The 21,844-nt window shown below is 37.6% G+C and overlaps 1 protein-coding gene and 1 pseudogene across 5 annotated transcripts in view; both read left to right on the top strand.

Annotated features, from left to right (window-relative positions):
• The window catches only part of MYO6 (myosin VI), a 138,279-nt gene that overhangs the window by 229 nt on the left and 116,206 nt on the right, over positions 1–21,844 (top strand). The window lies entirely within an intron of this gene.
• On the top strand, positions 11–7,901 carry LOC123796487 (26S proteasome complex subunit SEM1 pseudogene; annotated as a pseudogene).

The raw sequence follows: 21,844 nt of genomic DNA, 5'->3' as shown, positions 1-21,844 counted from the left end.
GTGAGTGACGCGGAGCCCGGCTTCGGGGCGTCAGCGTCAGGGCCTCGCTGTCCCGGCCCGCCCTGCTTCGGGGCTTCCTCGGGCCGTCCGGGGGCGGACGGCTGGTTTCACCTCCCGAGGACGCGTGTAGGTGAAGCAGGTGATGGTGGGCCCGGCCGGCGGCTCACTAGTGCCAGGGCTGGTTCTCATTTCCACAGGACACTGAGAGTCTCCTTTGGTGGGTTTATCTTCACAAAGATACCTTTGTGTATCTGCTGTAGCTCCCAGGTAGAAGGAGGGCACTCAGGGGACCCACTCTGACTTGGACACACCGTAATATTTTTAAGTAAACAAGCTTCAAATTCAGTGTAGGGATAGTGCCGCTTGTTCTGAGATGAGAGGGTCAGGTGCCAACCACCATTAAATTAATAGTTTGATCGTGGAGGAGACTAGGTTGGGACTCTCTAAACGCTATAATTTTAGTCTTTAGGTTGTCCAGTACTTTGAGTATGTTAATTTGTATAGGGGCTACTGAACAAGCTTTTTATATTTGTTAATTTCCAAAAACTCCTTAAAACTATTAAAATACTTCAACTCCGGGATTTTAAGTAGAAAATGATTTGGTAGGGTTATTACTAGAACATCCGTGTCGGAAATACTGTTTCTCGGGGCGCCTGGGTGGCTCAGTCGTTGAGCGTCTGCCTTCCTCCCAGGGTCCTGGGATGGAGCCCCACATCAGGCTCCCTGCTCCACTGGGAGCCTGCTTCTTCCTCTCCCACTCCCCCTGCCTGTGTTCCCTCTCTCGCTGGCTGTGTCTCTTTCTGTCAAATAAAATCTTAAAAAAAAAAAAAAAAGGGAAATGCTATTTCTATACAGTTTAAGAAAACAGGTTATATTTTATTTGGCATAAAGTTCTGGTGGACGAATGCTTACATCCTAACCTACAGATATTAGTGAACAACTAGGAGCACTGTCCCAGCTTCACAGATTGCTGTGCATGCTAAGTAAGTTTCATTTGCTGATATGCTCTGAAGTTGTAGATACAGTGTATCTAAATATAGTCAGGGTTTGAAAGTTCTAGAAATTCCTAAGATTTAGTTGAAACCATTCACACCATAAAATGTGAATCTTGAACTTGGGCTGGAGTGGTCATGGTACAAAGGTTGGCAGCAAAACGCCATATCTGTACAAATTAACTAAACTTCATAGATATCTTGGGTTGTGGTTTTACAATTGGAAATTGTTTAGTGAAAAAATTACCTTGGTGTTTTTTATCATTAATTTTTGAAACATTACAATTTGGGCTATAGCCAGAGCTTGAAACAATGCAGCCATTCAAAATAACTCATTGACTTTTAAATATCCAGCTCATTTTGAGTACTTTAAGTTGCTCAGGAATTATATGCACAGTGGTAAACAAGCCGTTTTAGTCTTAGGCAGATATGCCTATTGCGTTTTTATGTTCCATGTGACATATTGTTCTCCCAGTTTGAGTTACATTTTCGTTTTCAAAAACTAATTTTGAAAGAGAGTAACAGAAGTAATGAATGACTTTAAGAAAAGATTATCATGATTAAAAACTCTAAATATATATTATATAAAACTGTAATATACATATATTCTTCATTAGTGTCTAGAAACACGAGCAAGGAAAATGTAATGAGCTATTGCAATATTTAATGTAAATTAATGCAAGGTATTAAAAACAGAGATCATAAATCGTAACCCCATGGCGCTTATCTGAAGTGGATTTTTTTCCCCTCTGTTTATGTTTATGTGATCAAGTTTTAAAATAACAGTGGCCAGGAAATCTGAGAGAGGCTGAAGGCTCTTTTCTCATCCTGTTGTGACTTTGCCTAGAGACTGTGGTGTATCATGTAGCCCATTGTTTAGATAACTGGGCTGTCTCTGGGTTCTAAAGTACAGCTCTTTTCAGAAAGTTTTCAAATTTTTGACCATGTGAGGTTTGAATAAATACAAACATCCAAAACATTTTTTAGAAAATTAACCCGTTTTCACTGTTGATAATTGAAGCTTCATTTTGATATTTAAAAATGTCAGTTTTAAAAAGTTTTCTAACCTCTGTGAATTTTTCATTTTTGTATATTAAAACATTCTCGGTAAAAGACTGAAAAAGGTATTGTAGCTCTAATAATTCTCATACAGTTTGTGATCCCCTTAGTGAGGTACTTCATAATAATTTCTGAACTTTAATAGGATAAGATCATTACCCCCTTTATGAGGGATCTGCCGTAATCAGAACACTAACTGAGGGATTTGATCTACAAAATAATTTTCAGGGTTGGTGGTCTTGTCCTTTTACTCATGAAGAAATTTAAGCTTAGTGAATTAAATATTTGCTCAAGGTCTTACAACTCCAGAGGAACAAAGTCTGGATTCACACCTAAGTTGTTGTCTTTTTTTTTTTTTTTAATAATATATATATTTTTTTAAGATTTTATTTATTCTACAGAGATAGAGACAGCCAGGGGGAGTGGGAGAGGAAGAAGCAGGCTCATAGCGGAGGAGCCTGATGTGGGGCTCAATCCCAGAACGCTGGGATCACGCCCTGAGCCGAAGGCAGACGCTTAACCGCTGTGCCACCCAGGCACCCCACACCTAAGTCTTCTGACCATGAAACCCCTGTTTTTTCCACCCGACCAGGTTGCCTTGATCTCAGTTCCTTTGGTAGACTGTTCAAATAAACCTGCAGAACTGGTATTGTGTTAAAAAATGTAACTTGAAGAAGGCACACAGGAGTGAGGACGATACAGGTCATGAATGTGGTTCTGAAACTAATGTTGAATTTTCTGTTTTTTTCATTCTTAAGGTGACAACTTTGAACAGTGGCGTGGGGTTGCTTTATCATTTCCTATGTAAATTCCAGAATATTATATAATTAGTGCACTTTTTATTTTGATGGGTTTATAGGAATTAGAATTAGGCTGTAATGTAACGCTGGTTTTCATTGTAGATAAAATGGATAGTACAGTGTTCCTGTTTCAGATAGAACTTTATATTTTCCTCAAATGAGATTGATTGTTGCCCATATATACAATAGCTGTCTTTTAAATATTACACAGTTAACTTCATAATCCTTGTGAGGGGGCTTGTTTTCAAAGTATGATTAAATTCTCACCTGTACTATTAGGGCAATTTTTTTATGGCCTGTGTTTATTTCAGAAATGTCCCTTGAGCTATAATAGACATAAAAGACAAAAATGAGCACACGAAGTCCATCTTTTGTAACAAAGTAGGAGTCATTTCAGCAGTAGAATGTCTTTGGGTAAATGAGAAGAAAAATGGTAAGGCTGAGTTGGGTGACTGTGTTTACAGGTGTTTCATTATTTGATTTGAACTATTAAGAATTTTGCATCCTAGGGATACTCATATTCAACTGTAAGTACAAAACCATCATCCAAGAGCTTAATATAAATTATTAATGGACGATCTGTAACACCCCTGCTTGTGTGTGTATATGCATGTGTAGATAATTAAGAACTAACTAAGGTCAAATAAGCTTAAATTCTATTTTTGAGGCCTTATATAATATTCAGAGGAACCAGAAAGTTTAGCATTTAAAACAGCTATGCTTTTATTTGACAAATTTAGTGGAATATTAGTAATCTTAAAATATAAATATTAGAATATTTTTCTGTTTATGGTTTTGAAAAATAAACTTTTCATATTTAGTATAAGAATGACATGGTAATTCGAGAAATGACCACAAGTCCACAAGAAGTTCTCCCTGTAAGTGAAGCATAGACTGTAAAACCAGAAGAACCAATCCTGCATCTTTAGAAATCCTGCTGGTGTTAAAGAGAAGGGAAGTCCTTTTCTATACTGAAGGCATGCCTCCAGTGAAACCAAAATACTGAAGAACATTCCTTGGGTGATATTCACCCAGGTGAATATTTATATCCAGGCTGAGTAATATGCACAAAGGAAGGCGGTGCTCTTGACAAAACCACAGGCATCTTTCATGTAAGTTACGTCACTTGTTATTTTATTCAAGGTAACCTGCTGCTTAACCTTTACAAGGTAAGGTATTGCATATAGCAGAATTTTAAAATTTCTGTTATATGTGGATAAACATCTTTTTCAACAAATATTTACTGAGGGCCTACTGTGTTTGAAATATGACTGTAGGTGGGACCTGGTTCTTCTTTGTACTGGCAGATCTTTGGATCTAGGAAATATAAAGAGTGGCAGAGACAAAAAGAAAGATGAGTAGAAATACCAATTTAAAATCTGATGGCGTTTATATCAAATTTAACAGCTTACATTCGTATGGCACTTTATTGTTCTGGAAATAGTTTTATGTACATTTGGTCCTTAAAACAACTTGTTGAAGTAGATGTGGTAAACTTACTCTTATTCTGCAGATGAGAAAATGGAGACAAAAACATTAAACACCTTGTTCAAGGTTCCATATGTGGCTGCTTAGAAGCACAGCTGAGAGTGGAACTTCTGTGTATTCCGTAGTAGATCATAATTATCTTCTAGGTGTTAGAATTAACCTCTTAACGGGCACTTATTTCATTTTGTGGCTTCAATTCGGATGGTTCCAGAAATTCTGAAAAGTCAGCATCACTAAAGTGGTAATTGTTAAATTGTTACTAGGTTTGTTTTTGTTTTTGTTTGAATGTCAGGGAGGAGATGAACATGAGGCATTATTATGGGACTCCTTTAACATTTTTACTAGATTAATGGAACTGAGGTTGGTAATTAACTTTTCTCATTGGAGAGTTTTTAAAGATTTTTCTATTTTAGAGAGAGCTTGCTCACACATGTGAGTGACCGAGCATTGGGGGGAACAAAGAGAGAAGGGGAGAAAGAGAGAGAGTCTGAAGCTGACTCTTTGCTGAGTGCAGAGCCGCAAGCAGGGCTCGATCTCAGATCCTGACCTGAGCTGAAACCGAGAGTTGTCACTTAACCAACTGTGCCACCCAGGAGCCCCTGGTTGGAGAGTTTTTAACGGAAAGCACACAATTTGTTTTAAAAAAGAAAGGAGAGCTCTGTGGTAGAGCTGGCTTCAGAGGTGGCAGCAGTGTTGCTGTCTTCTGTGGGGAAAGGGGGATTTCCAACTTTCCTCTCAGCCTGAGAGGTTTTCAGTGGAGAGGGTCGCCATGTTAGAGAAAAAGCAGCCCGTAGACTTGGAACTCATGGAGGAAGACTGGGCTAGTTTAGATGAAGATGAAGATACACATGTGTGGGAGGATGATTGGGATGATGACAATGTAGAGAATGACTTCCCCAGTCAATTAGGAGCGGAAATACAGAAACATGGTTATAAGGTGGAGACCTCATGGCATCCAGAAGAATTGTTGAAGCAACCTAAACTTGAACTGTTTACTAAATTCTAGGACAGAGAATCCAGGATGGGACACTTAAAAAAATAATGTTTATTTTATTACGTGCTTGGATTTATTTTTTTTGTCTCTCACACACACACACAATGTTTGCTCTTAAAAAAAAAGAAAAATATTCTGGGGGAACTTTGAAAATAACTTTTGTTACTTGGCACATTGGTATTGATCTGATAATTATGCTTGTTTTTGTAGAGATTCACTAATGAGCTAAGGTGTGTCTGCATTGGTACCATTATGCCTTCATTCGTTCGACAAATATTTGAGTGTCTGCCATGAGCCATATGCTGTTCTAAGGGCTGATGATACACTGATAAGTTAAGACCAAGTTCCTGTGCTGAGTGACATTTTATTGTTGTTTTGAATTAAGTTAATTATAGGCTCTTCTTACTAATATGTAATCAACAGGGCTGACCCTAAAGTTGGGAAAGAGATAATTGTGAAAGTAGTGCAATTTGAGGGTTACTAAAAGACTCATTTACTCCAAAATATTCTACTCCTGGCCTTCAGTCCACTGTTACCAATCTGCTCCTGATAAGTAAGAGGACATTCCATCTTTTATCAGTCTCAGGAACACAAGGCTGAGAGAAAATAAAGGGGACCTAGGGCTGATATATTGGGTTAGCAGCTACTGTTTATTGAGTTTTTGCTATATGTTAGTGTGTCAGGCAAGTACTTTATGTACATTATCTCAGTTAATCACTACATGACTGACTTTAGTGCATTTGACATTATGACCCACAATTTACGGATTGGGAAGCTGAGGCATAAGATATTAAATTTGCTTGAGCTTACAGCCAGGACTTGGTATTTGGATGTACTTAGCATGCAGTAGGTAAGAGTTTAGAAAGAGTACTGATACACACAGACTTGTGATGTCCTACCAGTGTGTGATGGCATACAGTGTAGGTGGAAGGCCTTGGTGAGTGATGGGTGGGGAGTCAGGAGGGCTTGTTGTGGAGAGGGAGTGGCCAAGGGAGGGTTATTGCTTGTTTAACTGCTTGGCCCTAAGGCTCAATTCTTTTTGTGGCAGTCCTGAAGCTCCAGAGTTCTATTTACATACAAGTGCTTGCTTACCCAGTTTACAGGTGAGAGGGGCTGGCAGACCGGAGATGATCCTGGTTTTGCCAGTCATGGCTGTCGTCAGATTACTTAGTTTCTCTGGGCTTCAGTTTTCTCATCTATAAAATGGAGGCAACGGTGTTACCTACCTGGTGTGGTTCCTGTGAGGACGGAATTAGATAATAATACATGTGAAACATATATCACAGTGGTGTGTAGTTAGTGTGCATTGTTATTGTTACTATGTTAGTTTTTTTGTTTGTTTCTGTTTTGGTTTCTTTGGCCATGTTTAATGTGGAATGTGGATTCTTAAAGTTGGCCAAATTTAAGGGGTTCTGAAATGTAGGTGTGCATCACAATTATCTGGGAACTGGTAAAAAACATTTGTCAGAAAGGTGTGGGTGAGGCCTGGGCATTCGCATTTTAACAAGTTTCTTGGTTGATTGACTTGCACACCAAAATTTGAGAACCACTGTTTAAAACTTTTCTTTATCTTATGCCTAAGAAAGGCTTCAACAATGACGACAAAAAAAGTGTTTGGAGTAACCAGGCAGTGTATGGTAGAAGGAAGTGAAATATCGGTTACCAGAATCCTTTCATTGTTTTTTTTTTTATTCCTGTTAAGTTTATTTGGGGGCTTGTAGGCATCTATCTTGAGAGGACAGGGCAGTGTTAAATTTCACACCTAATTTTAATTGTAATGAGCTTTTCAGTGTTTAACCAGCTTCATTTGGAAGTGAGCTGCTTATATTTAATTTTTAAATGATTATACAAATAGCAATAATAAGTAATATTTGAATAGATCTTAAGATCTTGTGAAACTTTTAAAATTGAATTTCTTTAGATAATGTACTGTTTTGAATTAACCAGACTTGGTATTGTTAGCTGCATCAGGCAAGCTCCCAGCAGGAAAGAGATTTCGTCCTTGATGGTGCAAAAGAAGAGATTATGGAGATTAGAGAACAAACAAGGGTGGTGGTGGAGGGGGGGAAGCACCCACGGAATAGCAATGGTGAGAAGCCCTTAAATCTCCAGAGGTTACCAAAGCTGAGAGTTGAGAGCGGACTTTGTGGAGGAGGGCCCTGGGGAACTGTGGCTTTGAGGCAGTCAGGCAGAGAGGGAGGGGAAGTTCCCTGATCTCTCCTCCCTCTGTCTTTGGGTCTTGTTCATTGGTTTACATTGCTGGAACCTCCTTGGGGACCCTAGGTGTTGATCTGTGCAGGCTCATTCTCCCAGGGCAGGAACAGAGCAGAGGAGGATTGGGGGTTTGGTGGAGTAAGTGGAGAGTAAATGTGGAGAATAAGTAGGGCATTGATTAGAACCTTTGGGGATTTTTAGCATTTCCTTGGTGTAGTTTAAATAACTTTGAGTGTTGTGATACATCTCAAAAATCCTTGCAATTGCTTATATTATACATGCTTAGAAAATAGTTCATTCACTTTCTCATCTAATTGGACAGTTATTTTAGGAACTTTTTTTTTTTTTTTTTAAGTAATCTCTGTGCCCAATGTGGTGCTCGAACTCACGACCCGGAGATCAAGCGTTGCATGCTCTTCCGACTGAGATAGCCAGGCTCCCCTTAGGAACTTTTAATGATCTGTATAACACAATGAGAAACATAACCTAAGTCTATTAACATAAAACGCTTTTATTATTATATTATTTTACCTTAATGAGGTTCCTGAAATTAGTCTTGGTATGAAAGAGTGAATGTTTTTCATTTAAAAGATCTTTTAATGACTAAATTTTTAAAAAAGAATTTTGGCAAGAAGAGGTCTTTGCCTTGTATAATTTGTATCTCCTGCTCACCTGGACTCTTGATAGCAAAAAGACCAGAACATAGGCTTAATGTAGTAACAGTTCATAGAAGTAAGACTGTTGTGAAGTAATTGTTCTTCCCCCGACAAGTCCTTTTAAAGACACATTAAATTTCTGTGTAAATCTGTTGCAGTTTGCTGTTATTCAGCTGTCAATTTTACATAGTTAACCTGAATTCTGGGTACAAGTTTAAATCTGTGTTTTTTATTTTGGACAAATTCCTGAGGATTAGTAAAGAAAAGGGTTTCTCTTCTTAAGAGACAAGGTGGTATGAAGGTCCCTAGTGTATGAGCAGTACTCCCTCTAAAAACGATTAGCTTATAATTTATATTTTCTTTCTACTCTTGAAGGTTCTTGGGCAAAAGAGTACAAGATTTTCTCAGATTAAGCAAAATCTTGTGATATAGCTACAAAATGCTCGAGACTGCTTGTTTCAAGTACAGCTAGACTGGGTCTTGTTCACAGCTTCCAGAAAGGGAAAAACCAATCATATTACCTAGGGCTGAGCAAATTAATCAAATAACAAACACCTGGCTATGAGACTTTAAAATATAAATAAAGGATACTTCTGGATGTAAATGATATAATTTAGTCTTTTTTTTTTTTAAACAAATAAGTTTATAAGCTTGACTTTAAAAGAATATGGGGGGGCACCTGGGTGGCTCAGTCAGTTAAGCATCTGACTCTTGATCTCAGCTCAGGTCTTGATCTCTGGGTCTTGAGTTCAGGCTCCCAGTTAGACTCTGAGCTGGGTGTGGAGCATATTCAAGGAAAAAGAAAAAGAATATGGTACAAAAAAGAAACGGGTTTGGAGTAAACCACAGAGCACCTGTGCTTGAAATAATATATTTAGATATGTTCTCAGTAAGTGGTCTTTTCTTCCTTCTTTGAAAAACAGATTTCAAACTTTTTCGGGATCTTCTAAAAACACACTCTTTGTTTTGATTTGGTGCTGATAGAATTAGTATCCTGAAGGGGAGAATTGAGGCTGTTGGTTTTTCCATGTTATGCTCTTTGAATTTCCCTGATTTGAGGATTGAGTTATTCCAAAGAGAATTTTTCTCCAGTTCCTTGTTATTTTTTTTCTAAAATTAGATGAAACAACTGTGTTTTGGTTTGTGGGCATGATTTGCTCTCTGTTATCCTTTTGGTATTTTGGGGAAGAACAAAGTGTATTCATGTGTATGTGTTTTCAAGAGGAATATATTAGCTTCTCTGCTCTTCCTGTGCATCACTGAGGATGAGAGCAGATGATTGATGTACCTTTAATGCTTTTGTTTGAGGTTTCAAACAAAACTGTGGCTGTGTTGGCCATTGAGATGATGGGGAGGAAAAACAGATGAGTGCTTAGGGTAGAAGTAGGCATCGTGTTTTCAATGGCAAATTGAGGAGGTTTATATTAGTTGGAGAAAGGTTTTCTTTTTTTTTGAATTTTTAAAATTTTTTTTTAAAGATTTTATTTACTTATTTGACAGAGATAGAGACAGCCAGCGAGAGAGAGAACACAAGCAGGGGGAGTGGGAGAGGAAGAAGCAGGCTCATAGCGGAGGAGCCTGATGTGGGGCTCGATCCCATAACGCTGGGACCACGCCCTGAGCCGAAGGCAGACGCTTAACCGCTGTGCCACCCAGGCGCCCCGAGAAAGATTTTCTATGAGGCATGGTGGGGAGGGGAGAGAAGGATGGGAATTGAATGAGTTTGAACATATGACGAATTTCACTACAGATGTTTTAGAAACCAGAAAAAATATTTATTTCAGTCAGAATTTTTTTATTTCATAGATACATTATACTGATTGATTTTTTTTGAAGGGGGGGTGCAGCATAAGTTAGGAATTTATAGACCAGTTGTTTAATTTGGTGATTGTAATGAGTTATTAGCAAAATTGGAGCTAGCCTGATGGTTGTATACAGGAATGTTAGTGTGTCAAAAAATGGGTTATTTTTTTTTTATTAAAGGTGTACTTCTGTAACTGGTCCAGAATTTCATGAACTTTGGTTTTGTTCTCTAGCATTCTGTTGTTTGGCACGCAACATTGACATGGTATTTTTAGCACGGTAGAGTAGTTGAATGGTGAAAAGGTTTATGTCATGGGTTGGAAGGTGCCAATATATTATAATGATAGATTGAATGAATGATCCAGATCCAGAATGATCCTAGAACAGTACATTTCTAATGATTCTTGAGGGCCAGTGATATGCCACCACTTCAAGTGTTTTGTAGTCATTTTCACATTTAATTCTAACGTTGATCCTGTGAGGTAGCTCTTCTTCTTATCTCATTTCACAACTGAGAGAGCTGAGGTGGAGATAATTTGCTAGGTTGATACACGTAGTAAGGTGCAGAGCTGAGGGATATCTTCAGGAGGTCTGGATCCAGAGCCTTTGCCCCATTTAGAATTCTAAGTTACCTTTTTCTGTGTTCTCTTAAAGACTCAAAGCTTTGAAAACCCCTTCAGGATTAATCTGTTCTGTCTACTGTATCTAAACAAGGGATGGTAACATCATGACACTCTTGCAGCTATTGCGGGCCTTCAGGTTTAAGCAGGTAACTCCTCCGTCATATCCTCTTTGGTCCTCACCCTCCGATTCCTGTTCTACACAGTGCTCCAGCTTCCGCTGCCCGCTGATGAGAGCAGGGAGACCTTCTGGACACACAGCGTCTAAACTATTCTTTACAGTTTTAAACCCCTTAACTATACATTTTAATTAATACTTCATGAATTTGCTTTAAACAAATGTATTCCTGTAAAGTTTCATATAAATTAAATAAAGAATTAAATTATAATTTCATATTATCCTGGGAAAGATTCTTATTTATTTATTTAAATTATTCTAATAGCGATTTCTTTTGTAAAGGGAAGAATCTTTTTGTTGAACAGTGGTTGTTTTCTAGATTGTGCTAACAAAGATGGGATATTTCACATATTACTGTTGTATAAACATGGGTCTGGCTAAATACACATTTTATATAAATATGCCTAAATTAAGCTTGATCTCATATTCTGCTTGATATTACTAATAAAAGGGGATTGGGTAATAGGGGTTTTTCTTCAGTACATGCTGTTTGTTGGATTTGCCCTCTTATGTTCTACAGTAGGCCATCTACACTAAGAATAATATGCTTTTAAGCAGTAGAGTGAGGTTCAGTATGTAGCACAATAGTATATGTATGTGTGTGTGTATATATATATATATTTTTTAATTCTTTTTGTGTGACCTAATAAAATTTATTAGGTCAATGATAGTGTTCTGTTTTAATGCTAAAAATCAGTGTTTTATATGAGTGAAATAAATTGTTTGAAAATAACAGTTAAATTTAGAGACATTGTTTTACTTAAAAATTGTTATGGTTGAAAGCAGACAAACTGTTGTTTGGAAAACATACTTTGATGTAGCTCTGGGTTGAATATTTATTTCCTGTACCTAATACCATGCTAATGAGGCCACGAACCCGGATTCATTGTGTTCTGCCCTAAACACTCAACAGAGACCGCTCTGTAACCTCGTAATTAATAGATCCATTGGCCTCATTTAGATCATTATTCTTTTCCAACCTGTTCAACTCTTCACCAACTAATCCTCCTTGAATTCTTTTTCCTTAGCTTCTGTGGTCATGCACTCTGTCAGGTCTCTGACTTTTCCCGTTTTGTTTTTACTGCTTAATTCTCTCCGCCAATGCCTTTACTGTTCATGCCTCATAAACCTCTGTACTTGGCACTTTGCTCTACTCACTCTGTTTCTTATTAGTCCCATGGTTCCAATTCTTATTTTTAGTGCAGATTTCCCCCAAATTTCTTTCTGTATCAACTTGACCGTCATTTCTAAACTGATGCTCTCCACACGTCTTCAGATTTCACAATTCCTGTCAAATCTACCTCCTTTGAGAAGCTTGGATCTTCTTCTGTTGCCCATATGATAGCCCCATTGCCTTAGTTACTCAGGTTCAGAATTTTCACTCACCTTTTCCCTCTTGTCATATTCATTCACTTGCCAAACCCTGTTCTGCTTCTGGAAGGTCATCGTTCACTTTCTACTCCCTCTGAGTGCAGGCTTCATTACTTTTTCTTCCATGTACATCTCCTTGTGTTTGGCCCTTTTCCTCAATGCACAGCACAGTCTGTCCTGTGCATTGCCATTGGTGCTATGTTTCAAAGTAGAAATCTGGTTGTAACATACTCTTGCTGAATAAGAATCCTTATTAGCCTTTACTAATACATTTCAGAGTCCAAACTTGTACTGTGGGGTTGAAACCCTTCGTGGCCTAATCTCTTGGCTCGCTGTTCCACTGCAGCGCTTGTCGCACTTCTGCCGCTGTGCCATGCTCTGGCCCCGTAGACCTATTCCCTAAACATGTCCCCATTCTCCCATCTTCCTACTCTTGTTCAAACAAAACTTTGGCTGGAATTCACTTTTCTTTAGTCTTACCTTTCAGGAACTGTTTGAATTAAATCTTTCAAAATAGTTTCCCCAAATTTACTGTTTGGAATTATACCTGTATTATAATATTTATCACAGGTTATGTAATATATGTGTGTCTTCTTTCATTGTCTCCTACTCTCATTAGATTGATTATGAATGACTAGAGAATGTGAGCTGCCTAGCAAAAGATTTGGTAAGATTTTATGTAGATCAGTGCATCTCAGGTTTTAGGATTCTTTTTTACTCATAATTATTGAGGACTCTGTGAAGATTCTGTTTATCTCTTTGGTTATATCAATATTTACTGTGTTAGAAATGAAAATTTAGGAATTGAGAACTTATTTAATCCATTTAAAAATAAATAATAAATGCATGTTAACAGAAAATGACATTTTATGAAAAAAAACTATTTTGGGGGTTGCCTAGCTGGCTCAGTCGGTAGAATATCTGACTCTTGATCTTGGGGTTGTGAATTTAAGCCCACGTTGGGTGTAGAGAGTACTTAAAGATTAACAGAAAGAAAAGACTATTTTCCAAAACAAAGATTTGTGAAAAAAGGTGGCACTATTTTATATTTTTGTGAATCTCTATGATGTCTTACTTCAGAGAAGATAACTGAATGAAATTTTCCTGCATTATGTTGTTTTTGGTTGAACTGTAGATGAAGAGATCTGACCTCACACAGATATATATCTTTGGGAAAGGAAGTAGTAATCTAACCTTTTTAGATAATTTTGTATATCCTTCTTTGGTCGTAACAAAACTCAGCAGGTGGTAGTTTCTTAAAATTTCAAGGTGGAATCTTAAACCATACTAGTGAACTTTTGTACTCTGTTATATTATAATCTGTTGATGTATTTTGCACCCAGAATGTATCTTTTGCCCATTCATGATTTTATAACATAATGTATTGGTCATTTGAAACACACTGTTTTTGCTGAATTATGTAGATCTTCCAAAATTTTGTAATCTCAAAAAATTATATTTTGATTTCATCAGAAAAGTCTTAACTATTTAAACTTTAACAGCATAAGCTATTATGCTTAAGGTGGCAGATACAAGTTTTCCCAAATTCTGCTTTTCGCTTGAATTTTATTATTGTCAACAAATGTTGTCATTTGCTTTGCTTGAAGTGACAGGCTTTACTCAAAAAACAAACAAAACCCCGAATTTGCCAAAAACCCAAGTTTGAATAACCAAGGTTTTTTAGTCATTGTTTCCAGTAACCATGGTATTTTATGGAAAAAAAAAGTTCCTGAAGATTACAACTCAAACATTCACACAAGTATTTTCCTTGAGGCATTATTTTGTTTTACAGCAGAAGTACTTTATGTGCAATTCCTACCATAATGTAGAATGTTAAAAAGGTGTATTTAAGATCAAGATATACTAAAATTAATAGATTTTACTGCTTAATCAGAAGTATTCTTTTTTGTTTAAAGATTTTATTTATTTATCTGAGAGAAGGGAGAGCACAGAGGGAGAGGGAGAGGGAGAAGCAGGCTCCCCCGCTGACCAGAGAGCCTGACAATGTGGGGCTCAATCCCAGGACCCTGGGATCATAACCTGAGCTGAAGGCAGTTGCTTAACCCACTGAGCCACCGGGCACCCCAGTCAAAAGTATCCTTAAGTGAAACCAGCATTCTTTTACTGTGGGTGCAGTGACCACTGTCTTGGTTCTGGCTAAAGAGGTACAAGTTTTACCTATCATTGGTTCTGTATAATTAGGGTAAATGTAACTATAGTGAAAAAGACAAGTGTCTTGGTATTATTATGAAAATAGTTTTGACCTTGTTGACTCTCTGAAAGGGTCTCAAGGATCTTTAGGGGGTGCATTGACTTGGAGAACTGCTGGTCTAGGTAATAGTCTGCTTGAGTTCTGAATGTGTTCAGGTTTCCTGTAGGCCAGACATGTAGAAGCCTAGAAAGTTGGAAATGGACATTACCCTGGAGTTAATTTAATTCTAATTCCTCATTAATTCTGTTTCATTCTAATTAATTCTAATTCCTTCATTAATAATGAAGAGACTTGATGAAGGCAATACAGTTAAATTAGAGGCAGAACTGAAAAGATAATTCCTGTGGCTCTTAGTTCAGAATTCATTTTTTCTATCAATATTGTGAAATTTAAAAATTTAGAGGATGAGGCACCTGGGTGGCTCAGTCGCTTAAGGGTCTGACTCTTGATTTTGGCTCAGGTCGTGATCTCAGAGTCGTGGGATGGAGCCCTGTGTTGTGGGCTCTATGCTGGGTGTGGAGCCTGCTTAAGATTCTCTCTCTCCTTCTCCCTCTTCACCCCCCCCCCCCCGCCACAGCCCTGCCCGCTTGTGCATGCACACACTCTCTCTCAAAAAAAAAAAAATATTAGAGGTAATTTCAGACACATTTCATATAAAGCTATAACTAGAAAATAAGCATTTTTTTTAATGCTATAATACAGATACTGTCAAATAGAATTCCTTAGGGTGTAAATTTTTGAACTCTGTAGAACTCTAGGATCAGCTTTCATCTGTTTCTTACCTTTTTTCCATCTAGTTGAATATGAAATTGCCGTGGTTACATGGACAACTGAGAAATTGAGATAATTCAACAATTAATGTGTAATTGTTGCTAAGAAAAGTCTTAAAATATACCCTGGGAAAAATCAGTATCATCAGTTTGACATTTAAGAGAACAGCATATAATTATATATAAAAATGAAAAATAATTGAGCATATTTTAGAGAGTGGTTTTTTTTTAAATCGTTGACTGTGGAAAGTTTTAAGCACGTTAAGAGAAGAAGAGCTATGAACCCCCATGTACCTATCGTGCAGATTCAACAGTTAGCAACTTATGGCTAATTTTATTTTATCTTTTATCTAAAACTACCCCCCCCGAATTATTTTGAATCAGATCCCAGGTATCATATAATATCATCTACAAACATTTCAGCTTGTAGAAGGGAGTGTTTCTTAAAACTTGTAATTAGGCATATATAATGATGTCAGGACTTGATATCTAATAAATTTGAATGAACCTGTCAGAGTCTTTTCTAGTTTAACCAACAAAGACTAGAAACAAACAGAAATCCTTCTTCTTTTGATCCTGCCGTTCTTGTTCTTTTGCCTTATATCTCTTAACATAACTCTAAATTTCTTGAAAGAGAAGACTCTATTAGCTGTTTGTTTTTCCTATTTTTAAATGAGTTTACTTTAGTTTTTTTTTTTTAAGATTTAATTTATTTGAGAGAGAGAGAGAGCTCAAGCAGTGGGGAGAGGGTCAGAGGGAGAGGGAGATGTTGACTCCCTCCTGAGCAGGGAGCCCGATGTGGGGCTCAACCCCAGGACCCCGAGATCCTGACCTGAACTGAAGGCAGATGCTCAACTGACTGAGCTCCCTACTTTATTTTTTTATTTTTTTATTTTTTTTTAATTTTTTTATTTTTTTAAAGATTTTATTTATTTATTCGACAGAGATAGAGACAGCCAGCGAGAGAGGGAACACAAGCAGGGGGAGTGGGAGAGGAAGAAGCAGGCTCCCAGCGGAGGAGCCTGATGTGGGGCTCGATCCCATAACACCGGGATCACGCCCTGAGCTGAAGGCAGACGCTTAACCGCTGTGCCACCCAGGCGCCCCCCTACTTTAGTTTTTTAAATGAATATACTATAGAAATCATATTTTGCTTCTCCAGATATTTTACTCTTAGGATTTTTAAGGTTGTATCTGTTGCAAAATGCATAAATAACTTTTTTTTACCTGGTAGTTTTAGAATATTGAGATGCCAGTAATCTGGTCTATTTTGGGTGAATTTAATACAAGAATTTTTCTTTATTTTACAAGAGGGAGTACAGACTTCTAGTTATAAAGTAGAATAAACAGATGGTTACCAGAGGGGAGGTGGGTGCGGGGATGGGTGAAATAAGTGAAGGAGATTAAGATTGTATTTATCTTGATGAGTGCTGAGTAATATATAGAATTCTTGCATTACTATATTGTACACCTAAAACTAATGTAACAATGTTAACTATACTGGAATTAAAATAAATAAAAACCCAAAACCCGAAACAAGCAAACAAAAATAAATTAGACATGGGGATATAATGTACAGCACAGGGAATGTAGTTAATATTTGTAATACGTCTGGTGACAGGTGGTAGCTAGATTTACTGTGGTAATGACTTTGTAGTGTATATAAATGTTGAATGACTATGCAGTACATCTGAAACTAAAATAATATTGTATATCCACAATATTTTAATAAAAAAAGTGATACCATAGAGGGATTGCCATAAAGATATATAAAAAGTGTCCATTAAGGGATACTTATTTGAAAACATGCCAGAAATAATTTTCTCATATTGTTTTAGTATAGAATTAAGTATTTGTTGTCTTCTATTTAGTATTTGAACTTCTTTTTTTTTTTTTTTAAGATTTTATTTATTTATTTATTTGACAGAGAGAGACAGCCAGCGAGAGAGGGAACACAAGCAGGGGGAGTGGGAGAGGAAGAAGCAGGCTCCCAGTGGAAGAGCCTGATGTGAGGCTTGATCCCATAACGCCAGGATCACGCCCTGAGCTGAAGGCAGATGCTTAATGACTAAGCCACCCAGGTGCCCCAGTATTTGAACTTCTAAACCACCCCCTTATGCTTTTAGTTTTATAGATATTTTCCGATGACTATTATTTGTCTAACTGAAAGTTAGATCTCTTTTTTTGGGGAAGATAGATGTCTTTTAATTGATTTATCTTTCCTGAGTTTTTGATGTCATGTTGACAATTTAGGTGAATCTTGATGGATAATAATATATTTAAAGAATCAGATTTGTTAACAAGGATAGTGTAGAGTGCATACATTAAGTTAGCAATGTTGTTTCTTACATTAGTTTTCTTTGTAAAAGAATTCTGCAAAGGGTCTTTTTACTGACCTCTGTTAAAGTCATACATATCTCCAAGAAATTGATTAATGAACAAAAAAGGAAAGACATGAATGTATGTTTTAACTGAGGATACATACATTTATCTGTACTTATTCCTCATCAGAGTTGCAGTATTTATATTTGGACTCCAGATGCTCAATGGATTTCTGGGTAAATAAAATTTAAGGGAAGATATCAGGTAATCAAAGTTATAACCTGAACATTAAAAGTTCCCTGATTGTATAAGACGATATGAAATATTTCCCTTATTCCTCGCTGCAGTGTAAATGAAAATTTGGGGTGGCTTTCCAAAAAGCGCTATATCAACATAAAAGTGATTTGATTTACATTTGTTACTGTTAGAAGTGAAGGAATAAATTCTTGGATTGTTTTAAAAATCCTGATGTCTGGGGGCACCTGAGTGGCTCAGTTGGTTGAGCACCTGACTCTTGATTTTGGCTTGGGTCATGGTCTCAGGGTCATGGGACCCAGCCCTGCTTTGGGCTCCCTGCTCGGCGGCAGGGAGTCTGCTTGAGATTCTTTCTCTCCCTCTCCTCCTTCTCCCCCCTCCCTCCTGCAGGCATTCTCTCTCTCTCTCTCTCCCTCAAATAAATAAATAAATAAATCTTTAAAAAAAAAACAAACCCTGATGTCTGGGCCACAGCCTAGACCCATTAAATCTGAGATCTTGGGAGGGTGAGACCTAGATGTCAATACTTTTTCGAAAGTCTTCAGATGACTCCAGTGTGCAGCTCAGTTGTTTCTCTTTTTTTTTTTTATATTAAATCTGTGTAAATAAAACTTTTTGTCAAATACTGAGGAAACTTTTGTTGATCAAAATGTTTTAAAAAGGGGTGTCTGGGTGGTTCAGTAGGTTAAGCGTCTGCCTTTGGCTCAAGTCATGATCCCAGGGTCCTGGGATTGAGTGCCGAGTTGGACTCTGGGCTCAGCAGGGAGCCTGCTTCTCCCTCTGCCCCTCCCCCTGCTCATGCTTGCCTGAATGCTCTCTCTCTCTCTTTCAAATAAATAAATAAAATCTTTTAAAAATGTTTTAAAAATTCAGAAGATTTTACTTATTTATCTGACAGAGAGAGAGAGTACAAGCAGGGGGCGCAGCAGAGGGAGAGGTAAAAGCAGGCTCCCTGTTAAGCAGGGAGCCCTATTTGGGGCTCAATCCCAGGACCCTGGGATCATGACTGAGGCTGAAGGCAGATGCTTAACCGACTGAGCCACCCAGGTGCCCCCAAAATTCAGTTTTTATATAGTAATTATGAAAATGTTCAGTGTCTCATGGAGGAGTTAAAGAATAGAACACATTCTATGGTGGAGACTTAAGAATTATTGAAAATTATTAGGGGCACCTGGGTGGCTAAGTTGGTTAAGTGTCTACCTTTGGTTCAGGTCATGATCTCAGGGTCCAGGGATCGAGCCCCACATCAGCTCCCTGCTCAGCGGGGAGTGTGCTTCTTCCACTCCGCCTCCCTCCCTCCACTCGTGTGCTCTCGCTCGCTCTCTCTCTCAAATAAATAAATAAAATCTTAAAAAAAGGGAAAATTATTAAAATGCTATACTTGTTATTCATTATAAAATTTGGAAGTAGAAATTAGTTCTGTTGAATCTGATTTATAGAATACCTTTGTGGACCAGTCAATCCTATTTTAAGCCTCTATACAATTAACTTATTGTTTGTTCATTATGTAAATCCATGTAACCAAAGTGAAGTGAATAAGAATCCTTGATATTTTTACCATGTATGGATAATCACTATTGTTGGCATTTTGCTGGGTGATATTTTAGTGTGTGCCTGTATGTATACCTATATATTTTTAACAAAAATGAAATGAAAATAACTTCCCTCCCCTTTATTGGAAGGCCTTAAAAATTAAATGCATTTTCATCTCTGTAAAATGTTTCAGGAAATTTCATTTCCGTACCTGGAATTTATGATTTTTGGGTTCTGTGACTGTTTCTGTAAAAAGAAAAGTAACTATCCTTAGATGCTGCCATAACACTTTGCTGTAGCCCCACTTAATAACTGCTTGATGATTTATGTAGATGAATGTCCATTTATATTCCAAACCAAATATGTTTTTCTTGAGGTGTTATATATAACATAATATAAACATTTTTGTTTTTTAACTTTTATATAATAAAATGGTTATGAATTATGTATTTAATTTTCTAAGAATATTATTTAAAAACATGATTTCAATATTTTTGCATCAAATAGGATTAATGAGTTTACCTTAATTACAGCCCTATACAAATTTAAAGAATTTATAGATTTTCCTCCCATGATCCAGTAGTTTGAATAAACTTATTTTTTGTTTTTGACATGCTCTTTTTATATATTCATGTGTCTTCCTACCACTAAATTGCTGATATTCTCTTATATTCTATTGGTTCTTTTTTGCCATTATTAGAGAATGACTGTAGTATTTAGTGTGTTATGTGAGTGTTGAGATCCTTAATGAAACATACTAAAGCAGTGTTGTTTTTATTTTTCATGTAACAGCTGTCTTTCACTTTTTTTTTTTTAAAGATTTTATTTATTTATTTGACAGAGAGAGACAGCCAGCGAGAGAGGGAACACAAGCAGGGGGAGTGGGAGAGGAAGAAGCAGGCTCATAGAGGAGCCTGTTGTGGGGCTCGATCCCAGAACGCCGGGATCATGCTCTGAGCCGAAGGCAGATGCTTAACGACTGTGCTACCCAGGCGCCTCTGCCTTTCACTTTTTATTTATTTATTTTATTTATTTTCAGAGAAGGGGGGAGAGAGAGGTGGGGAGAGGGGCGGAGCGAGAGGGAGAGAGAGACTCTCAAGCACATCTCCATCCCACAGCCCTGAGAGCATGACCTGAGCGGAAATCAAGAGCTGGATGCTTAACCAACTGAGCCACCCAGGTGCCCTGTCTTCTACCTTTTAAAAAATGGTTTCTTAAGTAATAGAATGTTATGGTGTATTTCTTAGAGATTTTTCTTTAGTGAGGAAAATCAAGGAAATGGGAATTTTCCCCTTAGTTTTTATCCCCTCCCTCTTCCCTGACTTTTGTAAAGTGGTGCTTAAAAACTTGGGTGGTTTAGATGGGAGATTATTTATTGCAATGTATGCAAGATTATACTTTGATATTATCATTTCCACGTTGTAAAGAAGGTGCTGTTTTCACAGTACTTAGTTATGTCCCAATAGACCAATGTGTTCTCTTCAGTAAATACGATCCCCCTAGGACTTGGAATTTGCGGTTGCTGGGTTGCCACTGGTAAGTTTAGAGTCTGAATAGTAATTGGGCTGAGCAAATTCTTCTGTGGCTATCAGTAGGCATGGAACAATGTGTGCAGGTCACCTCTGGGTTCGGAATATGTGCAAAAGCTACTGACTGCTGCCTTGGCTCCTGGCATGGGGTGCTGGGCTGGCCCTTGTCCCTGGATGTTTTGAATGAGACACTTTGGCAACTCTCCAGATTGGAAATATACCTTCTTAGGTTCCAGATCTACCTGGCTCATATGAGGGCAGTGTATGGGGATAGCAGCACCTCAGGTGGATGCCTAGTTTTGCCAAAGATCAGTCTCCCGCCTTGAGAGCCGTGCTGCTTATCCATTGACAGTCTGGGAGCAGATTGCCAAATACAGGTCAGGCGGTATATATGACCTGTAAAAGGATCCTCTCCTTTTCCAGTTAGGCTGCTCAAAGCTTGAACTTTGTTTGGTTATTATTTTTATTATTTTTTCAAGGGTTATACTGTTTTTCAAAATATATATTTAAGTAATCTCCACACCCAGTGTGGGGCTTGAACTCACTACCCCGAGATCAATAGTCACATGTTCCACCCACTGAGCCAGCCAGGCACCCCTGAAGGGTTATATTGTTTATTATTATTTTTGTTATTAGTTTTTAAAGTAATCTCTATTCCCAATATGGGGCTCGAATCCTAGACCCCAAGATCAAGAGTTGCATGTGTTATCAACTGAGCCAGCCAAGTGTCCCTGGTTGTTATTTTTTTAATGTTATTTTGTTATTGGTTAACAATTTTGATGTCTAGTTAAAGCTTAGTAATATGTTTATTTGAGGGAATATGGCCTATATCAGAAATTCATAGTGCTACCCTTATAAAGGAATGAAAAGTGGCTTTTTAGTGGAATTGACTAATGCATTTCTAATAACAGTAATCAGTAACATTTACAAGGTAGTTTGAATCCTGATATGTAGAGCACATTGGTGTTTTGTTTTGTTTTCCTGGCATGTATAGCATATCACCACTGTACATTTCATTCTACTCATCTTTTATACTACTCCATTGAAA

The sequence above is a fragment of the Ursus americanus genome, chromosome 29 (assembly GCF_024610735.1).
Source record: "Ursus americanus isolate L20-20 chromosome 29, mUrsAme1.1.p, whole genome shotgun sequence".
Lineage (NCBI taxonomy): Eukaryota > Metazoa > Chordata > Mammalia > Carnivora > Ursidae > Ursus > Ursus americanus.
The sequence above is the reverse complement of the archived record's forward strand: the minus strand, read 5'-3'. Positions and strand labels throughout refer to the sequence as shown.